Raw genomic sequence first — 17,066 nt, 5'->3', positions numbered from 1 at the left:
AATAGTACATAGGAAAGTAGACAAAACATTGACATTTGGTTTTCCTGAGGTATAACACAGTGTTTTCACTAATGAAGCTTTTTCCATATAGTCAGGAATAAAGTGATTAAGGTAGAAAATATAGAAGGAAAGTTTCAAGTGGAACAAAGGTACCAGATAAAAGACCAAGGTTTTCTATATATAAAAACATAAGGAAAAATTTAATTCTTTTTACTTATAGTAGCATATATAAATGGACTATACTTGATTTTGAAGATGGACTTTTGTTGTTGTTATTGTTTTGATACAAGGTCTTACTATGTAGTTCAGCCTGGCTTTGAACTCAGTATGTAGAGCAGTCTGGCCTTTAACTGGTGAACACTCCTAAGTGCTGAGAACACTCCTAAGTGCATGCATGTGACATCATGCCCAGCTTGTATTCATATTTTCTCACCTAAACTAATACAGGAGATGAAGAAAAAGGAGCTCAGAAAAATAATTTACTTAAGGTCATAAAAATGGTAGAGCCTACATAAAAATCAGTAGAATTCTAAAATAGCAGATTTATCCACCAAGACAGTTAATATCTATACAAAAAAAAATCACACTATATCTAGCCTACCTTTCAATTCCAGGCATTAAAGAATATTTTTCTAATCTTCCCAAATTTACTGAATACTCATTTATGCTTTAGTTACTATGATAGGCTCTCTTAATGATAACAATGACTTGTTATTTTGAAATATAATTAAAAGGTGCCACATAAGAAGATTCTTATATAATTAAAAGATGCCACATAAGAAGATTCTTATCTGGAATGTATTTAAAACTATACTCTCCTGGCCCTGTATCAAGGCCAACAGTTTTCTGAAGCTGTTGGTTTCAATCAGAGGCCTACAGTGGTATCTTTCTGTGGTCTGTTGGCCATTTTTGAACTTGCGAAATATAATGGTCAATTCATTAGAAAAAAACAACTCACCCACCCCCACACAAGTCTGTCACCTGGGCTTGAAGGAGAAGAAGCCACACCCCCAGTTAGCTAATCACAGCAGGCTAGGTGAAAAGGCCACAACCCCGGGTGAGCCCACCTCAGTGGCCCTACAGGAGAAGAGGCAGCGTCCCACATGTGCCTTCTTTGACAGGAGGGGAAGAGAGAAAGTCATGTCCTTCTAGAGAGCCAGTGACTGCTAGCATGGAGAAGAGGCCATAACCACCAGTGAGCCTACCACCTCAGCACCAGAGGAGAAGAGGCCAAGTCCTCCTTGCTGCAGGACTAGAGGAGAGGAAGTCATGCCCTGCATTGAGCCAGCCACTAGGGGCTCAGAAAAGAAGCCATGCTCCCCAGTAATCCTGCACATCACAGGCCTGGAGAAGAAGCCACATCCCTTAATGAGCTCACCATCACAGGCCTAGTGCAGTGGAAGCTATGACCTCCAGTGAGCCCACTACCATGGGCTGCAGGAGACAAAGCCATGCCCTGCAATGAGCCCACCAATGTGGGCTCAGAAAGGAAGCCTTCCCCCAGGGTTCTGCTCCCATTGGGGGAGCATCAATGAACAGCCACCCTCCACCTCTCTGCACTCCAGGAATCTGGGATCAGAGGAACCCAGGTGCCTAGCCCAATCCCCTGCACTGTGGGATGAGCAGCCAAGGAAAGAAAAACCCAGGACTCAGCAACCAGCTTATTTGGAGGAACACAGGAAAATGTCAAGAAGGAGCAGGATGCAATCTTAAGACTTCATGGCAGCCCAGAACAAATCCAGCAGACACAACACAGAAGAAATTAGAAGTCACATACCTGAAACTTCTGAAATAATAGCAACTGAAATAAAGAGGTAATTTAGTAATATATTATTTAATTAATTTTGCATGCCTGTATTTCACCCAGAACAAGGCTAGGAGACACAGACATAGAAGAAATTAGAAACCACGTACCTGAAATTTCTGAGCCAAAGGCAACTAAAGTAAAAAACAACAGTGCTTATGCTGTTTGATTGACTTTGTGTACCTCTGTCTGATAGTCTGCGTATCTATTTAGAACATAACAATGTGCATTATAGTAACTTTGGTTGATTTCCTACTGTCTTTGATTTTGAAATCTAATATAGTTCCCATTGTTTTGTTATATTTCATTTTATTACTTTGTTTTATTCTTTTTTAAATTTTATTTAAAAGGAAAAAGAGAAAAAACAAAACAAAGCAGTATAAGGGTACAATTAATACAGAGGTACAAAAAAAAAACAATAAGAAATCACCAGTTAATAGGTTACAATTATCATCTTAGAGATAGTTGCTCAAGTCACAGTATCAAAACATACAAAGTGGACATTCAAACAGTGAGACTGCAAACAGTTGTGTTCAATGATCCAACCAAAAACATATTCTCTTTTAAAAAAAGAAAATTATACTCTAAGTTTCCCTATTCTGTACATACCCATATGTTATACATTTTGTTCTCCTAAACTACTCAGTTCTTTGAGGTAGAGAAGTACAAGATTTATGTCTTTGTATACCCTAAAAATGCCCATTTCAGTGCTTTGCCATTAACAAGTTCTTAATAAACATTGCTAAAAAAATACAGAGGGTGAGTTTAAATAAAATCGCTAACTTTTTATGAAAACAAAAAAGAAATCTATAAATTTCATATACTTTGTAAACAGGATTTGCTTGCTTTCCATATATTATAACCTCAGCTAAAGTTCTTTTTATAACACAGTCTCCTACAATTCGTGTTAGATTAGGTGACTGCAAAAGGATAAAAGATTCCATTTTTAAAAGCTCTAGAAAAGATTCCATTTCTAGAGCTATTATTATAGAAATACATACGCTGTCGATTCTTTTAAGATTTTACATAAAAAGGAAAACAAGTCTTGACAGAAATTATTTTATTTCTTCATCTCACACTTCATTTTGCTTTTTTGTTGATAAAAATAAAATCAAGCTGAAAGGACAGGATAGAATTTAATCACAGATGTTACTGAGCTTTTTCTTTTGGTGGAAAAGCGATGTGGTAATTTACGGTACACATGAGAGATCAGAATCTGGTTCTCAGTTTACATGATTGATGAGTTTCTATTTGAACAGGTGCAAATGTGAATAGCAACTGTAATAATGGTTTCCAGAGACAGACAGAGAGAGAGAGAGAGAGAGAGAGAGAGAGAGAGAGAGAGAGATATACAACCTTAACCGGTTTCCTCTTCTATCCTCAGCATTAAATTACTTCCACTATAGCAAAATGTTTTTGAAACCACACACATCTTATGTATTACTTAAATATGATACAAAATACAGATACATACATTCCTAATATAATTCTAGCAGACAGGTCAGACAGTGATGTTAACTATTCCCAAGAAAAGTCCTTTCAATAACAAATTTTGGAAATTACATGTTAGCCCAGATCACAAATCACCCATTTCTGAATCACAGACTGATGATAAACAAGCTCATTACATAGTGGTATTTTTTATAACATTCTATTAACCCTATATTAAAATGCTATTTATTTAATGAGCTTGAGCATTTTCACAGAACATTTCATCTGACTTAAAATCATAAACTTCTTAGACTCCTTTGAAACAAAAAACAATAACAACAAAACCAAACAAAACCTAAAAATGCTACAACAGTATCTTAGGGCTGGCTTTTAAGTGTACACTAGAGAAAAGTACATTGATTTGAACCTTCTTATATGGGTTAGATCTAAATGTGTTCAGAGGTGGGGCTTTAGAAAGAATATCTTATCATGGGGATGCTATACTCATCACTGCGTGGAGTCTTCAAGGAGTCCACAGTTTAATGTGCTAATAGGAGGTGGGGCCTGGCTGCAGATGGGTCACTGCATGCTTGTTTTGGAAGGGTGTATTCTTGTCTTTGGATCCTCTCTAAGCTCTCAACTTCTTGGCTGCTGCAAGGTGAGCAGCCTTTCTCCATGCTCTTTCACCATTTTTCTGCCTTGGAACTTGCAGACTGTGGACTAGATTCCTTGAACCAAATTAAACCTCTCCTTAAATTAAGGGTGTTGAGTATAGTTTTGTGTCCTAGTGACATAAAACTTTGTTTTGCTGTTCTTTACTGAATTGTAATTAAGTAGTTTCTCCTTCTCTATGAGGCAATATTGAAACTGGAGACTCTGAGAGGCCTAATCTTATCTTACAGAATTAATTTAATTAATCTGTTCCAAGGTTATCTAGAATTAGATTTTAGATAAAATCATGAGACACAGTAACACCTTATCTTCCAATTTTGTTGAATAATTACAGTAATAAAAGGTAGCATTTATAAGTGTTAACTAAGCTCTAGACTCTATGCCAACACTTTATATATATTTTCACATTTAATATCCAAAAGCAACTCTTTGAGGTACATATGTTCATTTCTAGTTTATATATGGTGACACTGATAATCTCTGAAGTAACACATTAATAAACATAGCAACACTGTAAAAGATAGCAGAGTCAGGAGTCACACCTATGTCTAAGTGACTACACTGATCAAAAAGTGAAATATACACAAATTGAAATAACAAATGAAGTGAATAAGTAAATATAAAAGTACACAGAAATTCTAATTCTGGTAATGTGATTAACTTTTCCACTGACATCAATTAAAAGCTTTGGAAAAATACCAAAACATACACATAAAAAAGAACTATCTGAAGACACACTGGACAGCATTCCAAAAATAGGCTGAAGTGGAAACAGGGAGGATGTGACCCTTGAAAAAAGAGAATATCACTGGGAAAATCTACATTTATATAGTTTTCTCTTGGGATTAAAAAATCGTAAGAGTGCTAAACTTAAGCACAAAGTCAGTTTAACAAAAATATAAAATTAAGCCTTAATAGGTAGAGGCAAATTGCCAGTGATTTAACTATTAGAACAAAAAGTCAATACACTTCAGTGGAAGATCACAAAATCTCCTGTCTCCAAACATAACATCTATACATAGCACATAATAAAAAAATTTTTCTTAGAGGTGTGAAACAGGAAAATGTGATTAAAGTTTACAGAAAAAGAAGTGGCCAATAGAAGTCTCTGCAATGATCTATATGGGTCCTTTAAAGCAGCTATAATTAAGGCTATAAGGGAAAATATCATCACAATTAATGCATAAATAAGGAATTTCAGCAGACATAGAAACAATAGGCTAGGTATCTAGCGCAGTGGAATAAGCGCTTTCCTATTAAGTGCAAGGTTCTGCATTTGATTCTCATTACAAAAGAAGGAAAGAAAGATAAAGAAAGAATAAAAATAAAGTACACTTATATATGTTTAATACAGAATATTCTATGCTATGTATATTCATCTATTATTTTTATAAGATCTCAATCACAGTACAGATTTTTTTTGAGAATCTCAAAGATGGTAAAAAGTAACCCAAAACCTGGATGTTTTGAGAAATGGAAGAATCAGAAGAGCAAAGAGCTACCTACCCCCTCCCCGCACCAATTTTAAACATATTTTAAAGACAAAGAAATTAAAGCATTGAGTTTTAGAGAAGCAATAAATAAGCAGAAAATATATACTAGAGAATTATGTATATTTCATATTTCATATTTATAGTTTCATATTTATAAAGATTTCATAGTTTCACATTTATAAAGATTGTGTGAAGACAGGTCAGTGAAGAAAGATGAGATTATTTGGTAAGAGCTGCCAGAATACTGCCAGAATACTTCCAGGGTTCCAAATAATTTAAAGTTTTAAACATAAAAAAATTAAGTCATCAGGTTGGAGAAAAAAATGGTGCCATAAATGTAAAAAACACAGATAATTTTACTAAACCAAAATGTAAAATTTCGATATGGAACAAAAGGAACTAACTTAAATAAAGTTGACAGGGAAATGAAACCACAGAAAAATACTAGAGACACATGAGAAAATGGACATTTTATTATTATACTATGCTCGTTCAGAAATCAATAATTAATGACAAATAGTAGAAAGGCCAGTAGCAAAAAACTACTGCTTCAGCTGCCTTCATACAAAAAAGTATATGAAGGTATTTATTTGTGCATTATACGTATGTGTACTTGCTTATAGACAGGCTTCTGAAACGATAGGGGAAAATTAAGTAAGTTATCTATGGGAACTAGAAACAGTGATGAGACAAATTTTAATTGTTATAATGCATTTTGCCACGTTATTTGTTTCCTATGAGTATGTACTGCTTTTGTAATTCAAAAGTAAAATCTAACACATAATTCTGCAGGAACATAAGAGTAAAACACTGAATCAAACATTGTTAAGTTCTGTGGTTTCTTCTCGTCTCTTTGACAGTATTACAATTGAATTCTATAATAGAATTAAAATATTTTTAAAAATGGAATGATTCACTAAAAATCCAATAAAACAAAAAAGAACAGTAAAATTCTGTAAAGGAAATAAATGTAGCTTAATTTTCTTTAGGAACTTATTTTCTTGTTCTTAAACTGCTTTGAAACATACAGGGCAAAAAGGAAATAAGTATTGCTATTTTCATTTTCATTCTTTAAAGCCAGAGCCGAGAGTTCCTTTAAAAATTCCTTTCTCTTCATTCCCTTGAGGACTCTGGAATTTATTTTCTCCTGTCCTCCAAGGCTTACGACACTGACTTCTTATTGAGATACTGCTTTTCTACCCCCATAGCAGTTTTTCTTCCAGGAAACTGGACTGTCCTCTAAGGGGCATCAAAACCCAAAGAGGGAAGCATCAGAGGGAAAAGGGACAAAAAAGAATTAAGATGTGTTATATATATGTACAAATCATTATGTACTGAAAATATGGACTAATACAAAAGCATACATAATTTTAAAAAGCATATTTAAAAGAGCAACTCTATTCAATAAAGAAGCCATCAGGCAAGGAACAACAATGGTAATTATGATTTCAATCTTATTCTTTAGTAGTAATTACACAATATATTCTACTTGGTTCACCTCATTCAGAGTTTGCAAACAAGAAAAAAAGTTTTACAAATGTTTCTGTTTGTAAACCACATTGTTTGCAAACAAAAGCATTCTTGAACTGAGATATCATGTATAAGTGCAGAGAGTTTTTCTTTGAGGTCCAGGATGAAGAAGACACTTTTCCAGTGATCACAGACAATTCATCTCCAAAGAGTTAAGTATACTGGAATTCTTATTACATTCATTTTAGTTCATATCGAAATGTTAGTGAAAATAATCAATAGATGTAAAGAAACACATGATTTAACTGTCTCCATGATACAATGTTATAAGAATTATCAGACTTAGTGTATTCTGTATTTTCATATCCATACAAGAGCACACAAAAGTTTTTAAAATAGCTAAGTGAAGAATTACACAAAAAAGGAATGACTGTCAATAATTTACAGCCATGTCACAGTAGAATTTAAAGGCACCTTAGAGGTTTCCAATCTCTAATCACACTCAGCTGACTTATTCTTTAGCTGAATTTACTATGAGGAAACTTGTTTTTAATCATTTGGCAAAAGCAGAGAAAAAATTAATACCTAAAAGTCTAGGCATTTTACTTATGTATCAGTTTAATTCTCAAAATTACATTATTATTGGCACTCAAATTTTAAAGATATACAAACCAGGGTATCAAAGGATTCATTTGCCCACACTCATATAGCTAGAAAATGGCACAGTTATGGTTAATCAGTTGGTCTTAATCTGTTCTAGAATTTCGGTTCTTGGATACCAGACTTATAATTCATACTTGCTCAGTTTTAATTGCCTTTCTTTCCTCTCAAAAGTTTTATTACTATCACTTTCAAATAATCCTAAAACTGAGGGAAATAAATGAAATAGCACTTTCTATTAGAAATACAAATATTATGGCTTATTAATGACTAAGCAGGTGGAATGAAATTAATAAAAGAATGTAGGACCTGGTTCTTAATAACATGGAAGAAGTAGAAATTAAAGTTATCTTTAAAGATGTGCTGGGGTTTAAAACTAAATGAAAATAAGATATACAGTGTGGATGAGTCAGAAAGGAAATGTCCGAAAAGTAAATTTGATAGTAAGCTGAAGAAATTTGATAATTTTCAGGAGCATGATTTATGGGAACTGTTCTAGTAACTGAAGAATAATAAAATTTTAGCAGTTTCGAAAATTGTTAAATTTGTGTGTAGTGGTGCATGCATGTAATTCTAGCACTCTGGGAGGCTAGGCAGCAGGAGTGCAGGTTTCAGTTTAACCTAGGCAACTTAGTAAGACTGGGGAAAAAAAAGAAAAAAAAAGGTTGGGATGAATTGGGTAGCTGGAACCATAGATTAGAGAGAAGGCACTGGGTTCAATTCCTTGTACTATAAAACAAAAACCGTTAAAAGGTTTTAGCAAACCAAAAAATATCCAAAAAATGTTGAAAAGTATAATTCTGAGCAAAAAAGTTTTAGAAAGTTATTTAATAAAAGCACTTAAAAGGCAAAGAATTTCGTGCTCCTGAGACCTGTCATACTAAACTGAACTGCCAAAGGATGTAGCAGAGTCTACTTTTTTATTCCTTACAAATAGAAGACAGATTATCAGCAGTGCAGAAAGGTTAAATGTTTGTTGGAAGGCAGCCAGTGGATAGCCACTTTATGATTTGATAAAGCCCAGTGACTGCATAATAATACGACCGGTGTAACTATGAGGCAAGGGCAACACAGCTGTTTTTTCTTTGGTGATCAGGATTTGGTGTTCAAAATGTTGCAGAAAAAATTGAATGCAATTAGACAAAATTTTCTTCAACAGAAAAGCAAGAATTTTTATTCTAGATGCTGAAAAACAACCTGAAGCTACATATTGAGCTTTTTAAACATTTATGGTTTCCTTTACTTACAGAAAGAATTCTGCTATGTACAATTTAAAAAGTAGTCATGAATAAGGAATGACATTAGGCTCAAGTTGAATTAACCGTAACAAAAAAACTCTGAGCATATATACCATCTCTATATGTGTATAAAATCCTTTTGATAATTTAATTTTTGTGTGTTCTACTTCCATTTTTAAGAGTGTACATTTTACTTTATTTTTCCTCTACATAAGTCTTTTTTCATGAATGTGGCAAAGATACTAGATTTCTTATGATCTTTTTTCTTTTTAACTATGGACAACTTCTTTCTAAGCAAACTTTCATTTTAAAAGGCAATGTTAATTCACTTAAATCATGGTCCATAATCCATGTCCAACTATTCTTCCAGAAGCAATAGTAGCTACTCTGAAATTAACTTAAAGTTCAGTGAAGTCTAATGTGTTCCAAAATCTTGGGACGACATCCTTTTATATGCTTTATTACTTTATATTTTATGAGTCTCTTTTATTAAAACATTTCATTGAAAAAATCTGGAAAAAATGCTGGAATTATTGAAACAAAAGAAAACACTTAAACAGCAGGTAATGCTAGGATAAATGGAAAATAATTTATTCTCATAATATATTTACTACTTTGCAGTTACATGATATGTGTATAGACACAAACAACTTTTATTTTCAACTATAGTTATTCAGTTCCTGTTAAATAAATCCTTATTTTTTATTAGATTTAATGCTGCCTTATTCTAATACTACAGGCAAGGGCAAAGCATCATAATGTAATTTCTGACATGCAACAGTGCTATACAGAAAAAAAAAACAACATATAGTCATGACTATGATGATTTACTCACTAGAGATTTTACTCATTAAAACCAAGATAATTCTATCTGTTCTTACCTAATTAATAACAAAAAGATTGTGGCACAAAGGTTTAATTACTTGCCTCCAAAAAATTGTTGACATCTTCTGTGGCCATCTGTCAAGGTGTTCATTCCTCTGTGCTGTATGGAATTACAGAAGTATTAGGATTTTGTGGACTGATGAAGAAAAACAGTCTGTGCTCTTGTTTTCTGGTATTTATTTACTTGGTCCTGTTAAACAGAAAACAAAGATAAATTTATCATTTTAAAACTAATAGCCAGTTATTGTTTGTTATTTTAGATTCCTCCTTAAGGCAAATTTGAGGTTTTTATGAAATCTCATTCACTATCACGCTAGAGTCTAAATCACAAATGACTTTAATAAATTTCAGAAAACAGATTAAAAATGGAAGAGCTGTACCAATAACACCATTCAGTTTCCATATGTTTTACTACAGGCAAATGAAATCCAGAGAGGCTAAGCAACCAACCAATATTATAGTGAGTTCATGGCAAACTCAGAAATCAGACTAAGAAATCAGTTATTCTTCCAAGCGTGGAGATCTTTTTTTAACCTGTCTCTCAACAGATAAAACAGAATCTCTGAGAAGAAGGTGGGAGGACTGGGCAGAGCATTAAAATGACCAAGCTAATTTATGAGACCTAAGCCTGGAGAATTTTAGAACAAAAAACAAAACCTGTAATACTTAGATTGCTAGTATATGGCAAAAACACTTGTTTAATGGATACCTAAGATGTTGTTTATATTAAAAAATATTTTTATGACTAGTTACTATTAAATTTCTGAATTTCACACAGACTAATAATCTGCTTTTTCTTAATTCTTTGTAATACAATGATCCACTATCTACCTAGCACAAGAATGATAGCTAAGTATTCATGGAGCAACAAAGTGAGGCTCTGTACAATGAAATTAGACTTAAACTAGTTTATTGGTCAAAATCTTTCAAACATTTATGATAAAATCAAAAGGTTTATCTTTGCCTGAAATGTCTGAGCTCCCAACTCCTTGTTGGCAGCCTATCCAATCACTCCTCCCATTGCTTGGGATTTCACAGCTACTGGTTATCAGGTTCTTCCTGAAACATGCTAAACTTTCTTTTGGTTTAGATCTTTGGCCTTGGTCTTCCCTCAGACTCAGAACACTTCCCTGGTTAGCCACATCTGTTCCCAGTTACTAAGATACTCTTTTTCCTTGAGTGATCCAAGGCAAGTTTCTACAATCAGAAGCTTGCATAGACTAGCCATTCTAGCTAAAAGACCTCCTCCAACATTTGTCTTCTTCCCCACTGGCCTCCATCTCTCAAATTTGTGTTTCATTTCCATTCACAGTATTTATTATTCTTACAGTCTCTTTGGTGACTCAATGTGTTTCAGTCAGAATCAATACATTTTTTTGAGTTTTTTCAAAATGTTATTATACAGTTCAAATACTGTAATTAATTAACACCCTCCCTATATCTGTCTAAGAAGTCTAGACCAGTACATTAGTTTCAATCCGTACTCAGTTGGCACCAAGGCAGGCGGGCATGGCTGGGCCACAGTTCATGGCAGCCACCAACAGCAAGCAGGAACCAGCAAAGAGCAAGACACACCTTCTTTCTGCCATTACATCACATCCTGGCTCCACCCCTATGTGGGTGGAGCACTGACATCATCAATCCAAGCACTAGACAATGAACCAATCATAAATGCACAATGCAAACTCATGAGGCCTGTGGGAAACAGACATAAAGCATGATAGTAGCCTTATAGACTGTAAGTAACCTAAAAAATTAGGGCTAGATTTTGCACTTTATGAATAGCAAAAATTTTGGTTTACACCAAAAGTTTTGATTATGGAATGTGGATAAAGTAATACGTAATAATTTGATAACTGCTTATCTACTCATGGAATATATACTCAATAGAAATTTTTGTCTGTAGACCATCTAACAGATAGCAATATTCAATAATATTAATTATGTGGATGAACGAAGACTTCTATCGGGATCAGTTTTTACATTTTTGCATTTTAAACAAATTCCATTACATAGATATCTCTTTGAATTTGTTCTTAATCATTTGGGGGAAAACAGCTGAAAAAACTTACAATTCTTTGTTTTTAATGGTTCACTGGAAGGTAGATGGACAAGAAAGAATGATAAAGACTATTTGCATAAAACTATTATTTGCATAAAAAAGTAATACTGAGGCTGTGTGATAGAGTATGAAGAGTTCTACAGAGTTCTCTATAATTCTAGAGAACTAAGTTTGCTTCTTTGCATTCTCTTCCATTCAACTACTTCTCTGTCATTTATCTATCCATTCTCCATGATCCATTCATGCAACTTTTTTTTACTTAACGCATCTTACTATTTGACTTAATTCATTACCTATAAAATGAAAGAGTAGAACCTGATGATCTGTGGCAGTTCAAACAATTAGACAATTGTGGGCAACAACCAATCTGACCACTCAGAGGTTGGCTAGGCTAATCAGTCTGAAAGACATAACCCTATTTACTGTTATTACAATTAAAACAATAGAGATTAACTTTTTAATAAAACTTATGCATGTTTGATTCCAATGAAAGAATATACTTACTAAGTTTTTTTGTTATAGCTTTACAACACTGAAGTTCTGTGTATTTTACATAGAAGTATGCCTAAAATAACACTTATTGAGCATGTGCTATGTGCCAGTAAGTAGGCATTTACATATTTTAACAGAACAACTCTATTTGGTGTTAGCATTACCTGCTGTGCCTGTGGTAGGTTAGGTTACTCTTCTTTTTTGCCTACAATGTCTCATGAGAAAGTCTACACCTCTCCATGGTTTAACTTTGTCTTGGTCACTTGATATTCTTTGGCCAATGGAATAATAGGAGATGTCATGGGGGGTGGGAGGCCTGAGATATGCTTGTGTAGTTTAGCTTTTTCCCTAGGAGTTCTGCATTTCATTCTGAGAAACAAAATAATCTCAGGTATCTGTTGGTTTAAGGAAGATGACAGGCATTAGCATACATCTAGACCTTTCCTCCTCCTGAAACTAAATTCAGCTGAGCCCACCATGTACTAGATCTACTCCAGTTGAGGCTAATGCCTGAACAAGAAAAAAGATTCATTGTTGTATAGCAATAAGATTTCTGGTTGTTTACTTTATAGAAACTCCTTTCATTTTTTTAGACAATGAAAATGAATGGCAGAGATGGGTAGTGAGCACAGAACCAAAGCCCAATCAAGTTTGGCTCAAAACGTGTTCAACCCTCTATTACTGAATATGCCTCTACATTATACTTGGCATATTATATAATGTTAAATAGTTTATTAGTATACCATTGGTTGATATTAAGTTATATAAATAAATTATATGTAGTTTTCAATGGATAAAGTTGCCTTGCAGTATGGAATGAAATTTTTATCTTGACAAATTAAGCAGTGATAAAAAGAGCACATTTTCCTGGAGTCAGATTTATAGATCTGTATTATAAGATACATCATGAGGTTGCTTCCCAGATCAGCTGGGTGCTAAATAGTGACCCTCAACACTGATTGCTCTATTACAATTCCACTCTTAGCCCTAGTTCACCAATTCATGAATCTATGGTCTAAAATGTCAGGTTTCTCTAATAGTGTTTTCATATTTGGACCCAATATTAGGGAGCTTCCATTAATGGCTTCAATCTGGAGAAAGCCAATATTCCTAGATCTATCAGTGTTCCTTTCCTCCCTACCTGTCAATTCCATAAGACTTTCCAGAAGTTTCCTTGAAAGTGCCCTTTCTATACAACCTTATTCAGATTTGCTTTTCTTATTGTAACCAAAAGAAAGTTTACCAAAATAGGTCTAAAAATTCAATGTTTCTGTTGTACTTTAGAAATGTACAGAAAGGATTCCGTAGATAACATATAAGGGTTGCATTTATTTTACATCCTAGAAATTGGACCTTATAGTTATTTACGGTATTGCTAATAGTCAATTTTTCCTTGTTTTTAAGAAAAACAAGGTCCATAGACTTTCAAGGTTCGAGAACAGAACTATACTTTAGTAAAGTAGATTCGCTTTGTAATACTATGTGGTTTATTTCATGTATTTGAAACTTTATAATAACCTTTTATATTCCTTTCAATATGCAAGTCAAATGAATATATGGCATTATTTGTATAATTGATTTTCTCAGAAACTATTTATGAGTTAAATTCCAACTGTTTTGGAAGCTGAGGCATAGCAAGGAAAATCGAGAGAAAGCCTGTGTTTCATACAGTGATAAGAAAGAATACATACAATATGAGAATTTCATGATATAACTAGTAATAAACCATATACCTCTATTAGAGTGCAACAGTTGTATAAAATATGTGACTAATGAAGGCAAAATGCCTGGAGGAAATTTATGTGCAATTCTTAGCCTGAATATAGGCTTCAAAAGCGATATGTCAACATATGCATGGCCTTAACCTGTGTGTAGATTTGAAGAACAATACATTGATATATATAAGAAGGTCAGTCAGACATCAAATGTAAAAGCAATAATAAAGTGTAATCAACTAGCAAAATTAAAACCATCTGTATCATAGATACTTCTACTGGTTTACTCCATAAACACTAAAAGTGTTAAAGTAGGTTCTGTTAAGTAGAAGAAAATAGATCACAATAAAGCACATTATCTTTAATTAAATAATAAAGTGCATCTCCCATTGCAATGGCAATAAAGGTAAAAGTCAATTGCAACATTACCAATAATTTTGTATCTATTATTATGACCATATAACCTCTTAATATTCCTTCACAATGAGCAGTTGAGGAAATGGGAGCACTGGAGGTTTGAGAAACTTGAACACTTTGACTAGTGGTAGAATGGGACTACATTCTGTTTTCCTTATTTCCCACTTTGTTCCTATTACATTACACTACATTATAACAAGAACGACAAGGACTTTCACAATAGACAGTGCTGAAATGTTTTTAAATTTACTTCTGTGAACTATTTGTGCACTATCTGTGAACATTATTAGGGTCAAAAAAGATACTGGAAACAAATTAAATGCTCTTTGTTATCAGTCATAAGCTAAGACCACTAAGAATTTTGGGATAATGTGACAGGTGGTTCTGGAAGAATTCAAGAATACACTGCTAAAGCAGACTTTTCTCAAACAGTAGATTTAACCACCTAGAGCAGGAGTTGGCAAACATTAGCCCACAGAAACAAATGCAGTCTGCTACCAGTTTTTGTATATGTGAGCCAAGAATTAAATGGCTCAAAAAATACCAAAAGAAGAAAAATATTTTTTGATACTTAAAAATTATATGCAATTCAAATTTCAGTAGCTGGGCCAGGCATGGTGATGGAGACCTGTAATCCCAGCACTCATGAGACTGAGGCATGAGGACAGCCGTCAGTTGGAGGACAGGCTGGGCTACAGAGTAAGTTCAAGACTACTTTAAACTTCATAGTAAGATTCTGTCTTAAGCAAAACAAAAAAACGAAACAAAACAAAACAAATTTCAATCTCTATAAATAAAGTTGGAACAAAACCAAAATTATTTGCTTATGTATTGCTTAAGACTCTCTGATAGATGTAAAATAAGTTGCTACAGATATAAATAAGCTTCTATTCTATAATCTATAATACTATTTCTCAGTTTCTGCTAGAACAAGAGGCATTTACAAAGTAGAATCCATTCTGATCATTCAAATGAGGGAATTAAAAATTAAAATCGGTGTCAATGAAGATGGATTTTATTTAGAGATATATGGAGAAAAAAATGACTAGTGAATCTTTACCTAGGAATAAGGAATAAAATGAAAAATTTCCACTATAGAAACTTGTAGACCAAAGGAAAAAGGCTGAAAAATGATACCCCATGCAACTGGAGCCTGAAAGGAAGTGGAATGACTATCTTAAGACGTCAGTATTTAAGTCAAAACTGGTCAGAAGAGATAAAGATGCTCACTACACACTGGTAAGGGAATAAATCAATAGGAGAAATTAACATCATATATATCTATGTATAACATAGTGTTACACCCAATTTCACATAACAGAAACTGTTAGCCATAGAATGACACATAAGACTCCCAATAAAACCACAGCAGGGACTTCAGCACTCAACTGTCACAAGTAAACAGATCAACTAGACAAAAAAATTAACAAAGAAATACCCTAGTTGAATCACACTGCTGAGCAAATGAACTTAGCAGATATTTATAGATACTTCATTCAACAACAGAACACATTTTCTTTCAGCAGCATATTAACTCTCTCCTAAATATATCATATCTAAGGTGATAAAGTATACCTAAATAAATAAAAAAGGACTGAAATAATTCCCTACACACTATGAGATTATAAGGAAATGGTGCTAAAAATCAATTGCAAAGAAAACAAATAAGTTAAACAAATTTATTGAGCTTAAGCAATATATTACTAAATAATCAATGGATCACAGACAAAATCAGTGAATTAAAAAAGTTCCTAAAATCAAATAACCATGGAAAAACAACATTCCAAAACCTTTAGGACAAAATGAAAGCAGTTTTAAGAGGAAAAATTTATAGCTGTCAATGTACATATTGAAAGAATTGAGCAATTTTAAATAAATAAACTAATGATACATCTCATGTTTCAAGAAAAACAAGTGCAATCCAAATGTGAAATTAATAGAAGGAAAGAAATTATAAAGATCAGAGCAGAAAAATGAAAACTAAAAAAGAATAAAAAATAGAAAATATCAATAAGTAGAAGAGTTGGATCTGAAAAGATACACAATTAGAAATGAAAAAGTCAAAATCACAACTGGAATCATTGAAATATAAATTTTAAGAAACTACTTTGAAAATTCATATTCCAATAAATTAGAGAATGTAAACAAAATGGAAAACTTCCTAGACATATATGAATTATTTAAAGTTGAACCAAGAAGATAAAATATTCCAAACAGATCCTTAAATAGCAACAAAATAAAGCCTGTAATAAAAACCTTCTCAACAAAGAAAAGCCTAAGACCTGATACATTCCCTTCAGAAGTCAAGCAACACTTCAAGGAGGATATTATACCATTTCCCTTCAATGAAAATGAAAGGGAAATAGTACTGTGAACTCATTACTGGAAGACAGCATTACTCTAACAATAAAACCAGATGAAGACTTAACAAAAAAAATAAAAATTCAAGCCAGTCTTATTAAAGAAAATACATGCAAACATTTTCAACAAAATACTGGCAAATAGAATGCAATACATCATTAAAAGATCATAGATCACTGACCAAGTTGGCTTTATTCCAGGGATGCAATGGTTATTTAACATTTGTGAAATGACAGATGTAACGTATCATATAAACATAAACAAGGACAAAAAAATCATACGATCATCTCAATAGATGCAGAAAAAGTCTGCAATAAAGTTAAACATCCATTCATGGCAAATACTCCAAAGAAATAGGTATCAAAT

The 17,066-nt window shown here is 33.2% G+C and overlaps 1 protein-coding gene and 1 non-coding gene across 8 annotated transcripts in view; one reads left to right on the top strand and one right to left on the bottom strand.

Moving 5' to 3' along the window:
- Positions 1 to 17,066, bottom strand: part of Mbd5 (methyl-CpG binding domain protein 5) — a 407,001-nt gene that overhangs the window by 221,508 nt on the left and 168,427 nt on the right. For all 7 annotated transcript variants that reach the window (XM_063259600.1, XM_063259599.1, XM_063259605.1 and 4 more), the window contains one exon: positions 9,692 to 9,843. The gene's annotated coding sequence lies outside the window, so the exon portion shown is untranslated. The remainder of the gene's footprint in view (positions 1 to 9,691; positions 9,844 to 17,066) is intronic.
- LOC111754170 (small nucleolar RNA SNORA2/SNORA34 family) lies at positions 819 to 955 on the top strand. Its single transcript, XR_002788885.1, has one exon. It is a non-coding gene; the product is annotated as a small nucleolar RNA SNORA2/SNORA34 family (small nucleolar RNA).

This window comes from Cavia porcellus, unplaced genomic scaffold, assembly GCF_034190915.1.
Source record: "Cavia porcellus strain 051 isolate PalLab524CR breed Dunkin Hartley unplaced genomic scaffold, mCavPor4.1 scaffold_12, whole genome shotgun sequence".
Taxonomy (NCBI): Eukaryota; Metazoa; Chordata; class Mammalia; order Rodentia; family Caviidae; genus Cavia; species Cavia porcellus.
Note: the sequence above shows the minus strand (reverse complement) of the source record. Positions and strands in the feature narration are given on the sequence as shown.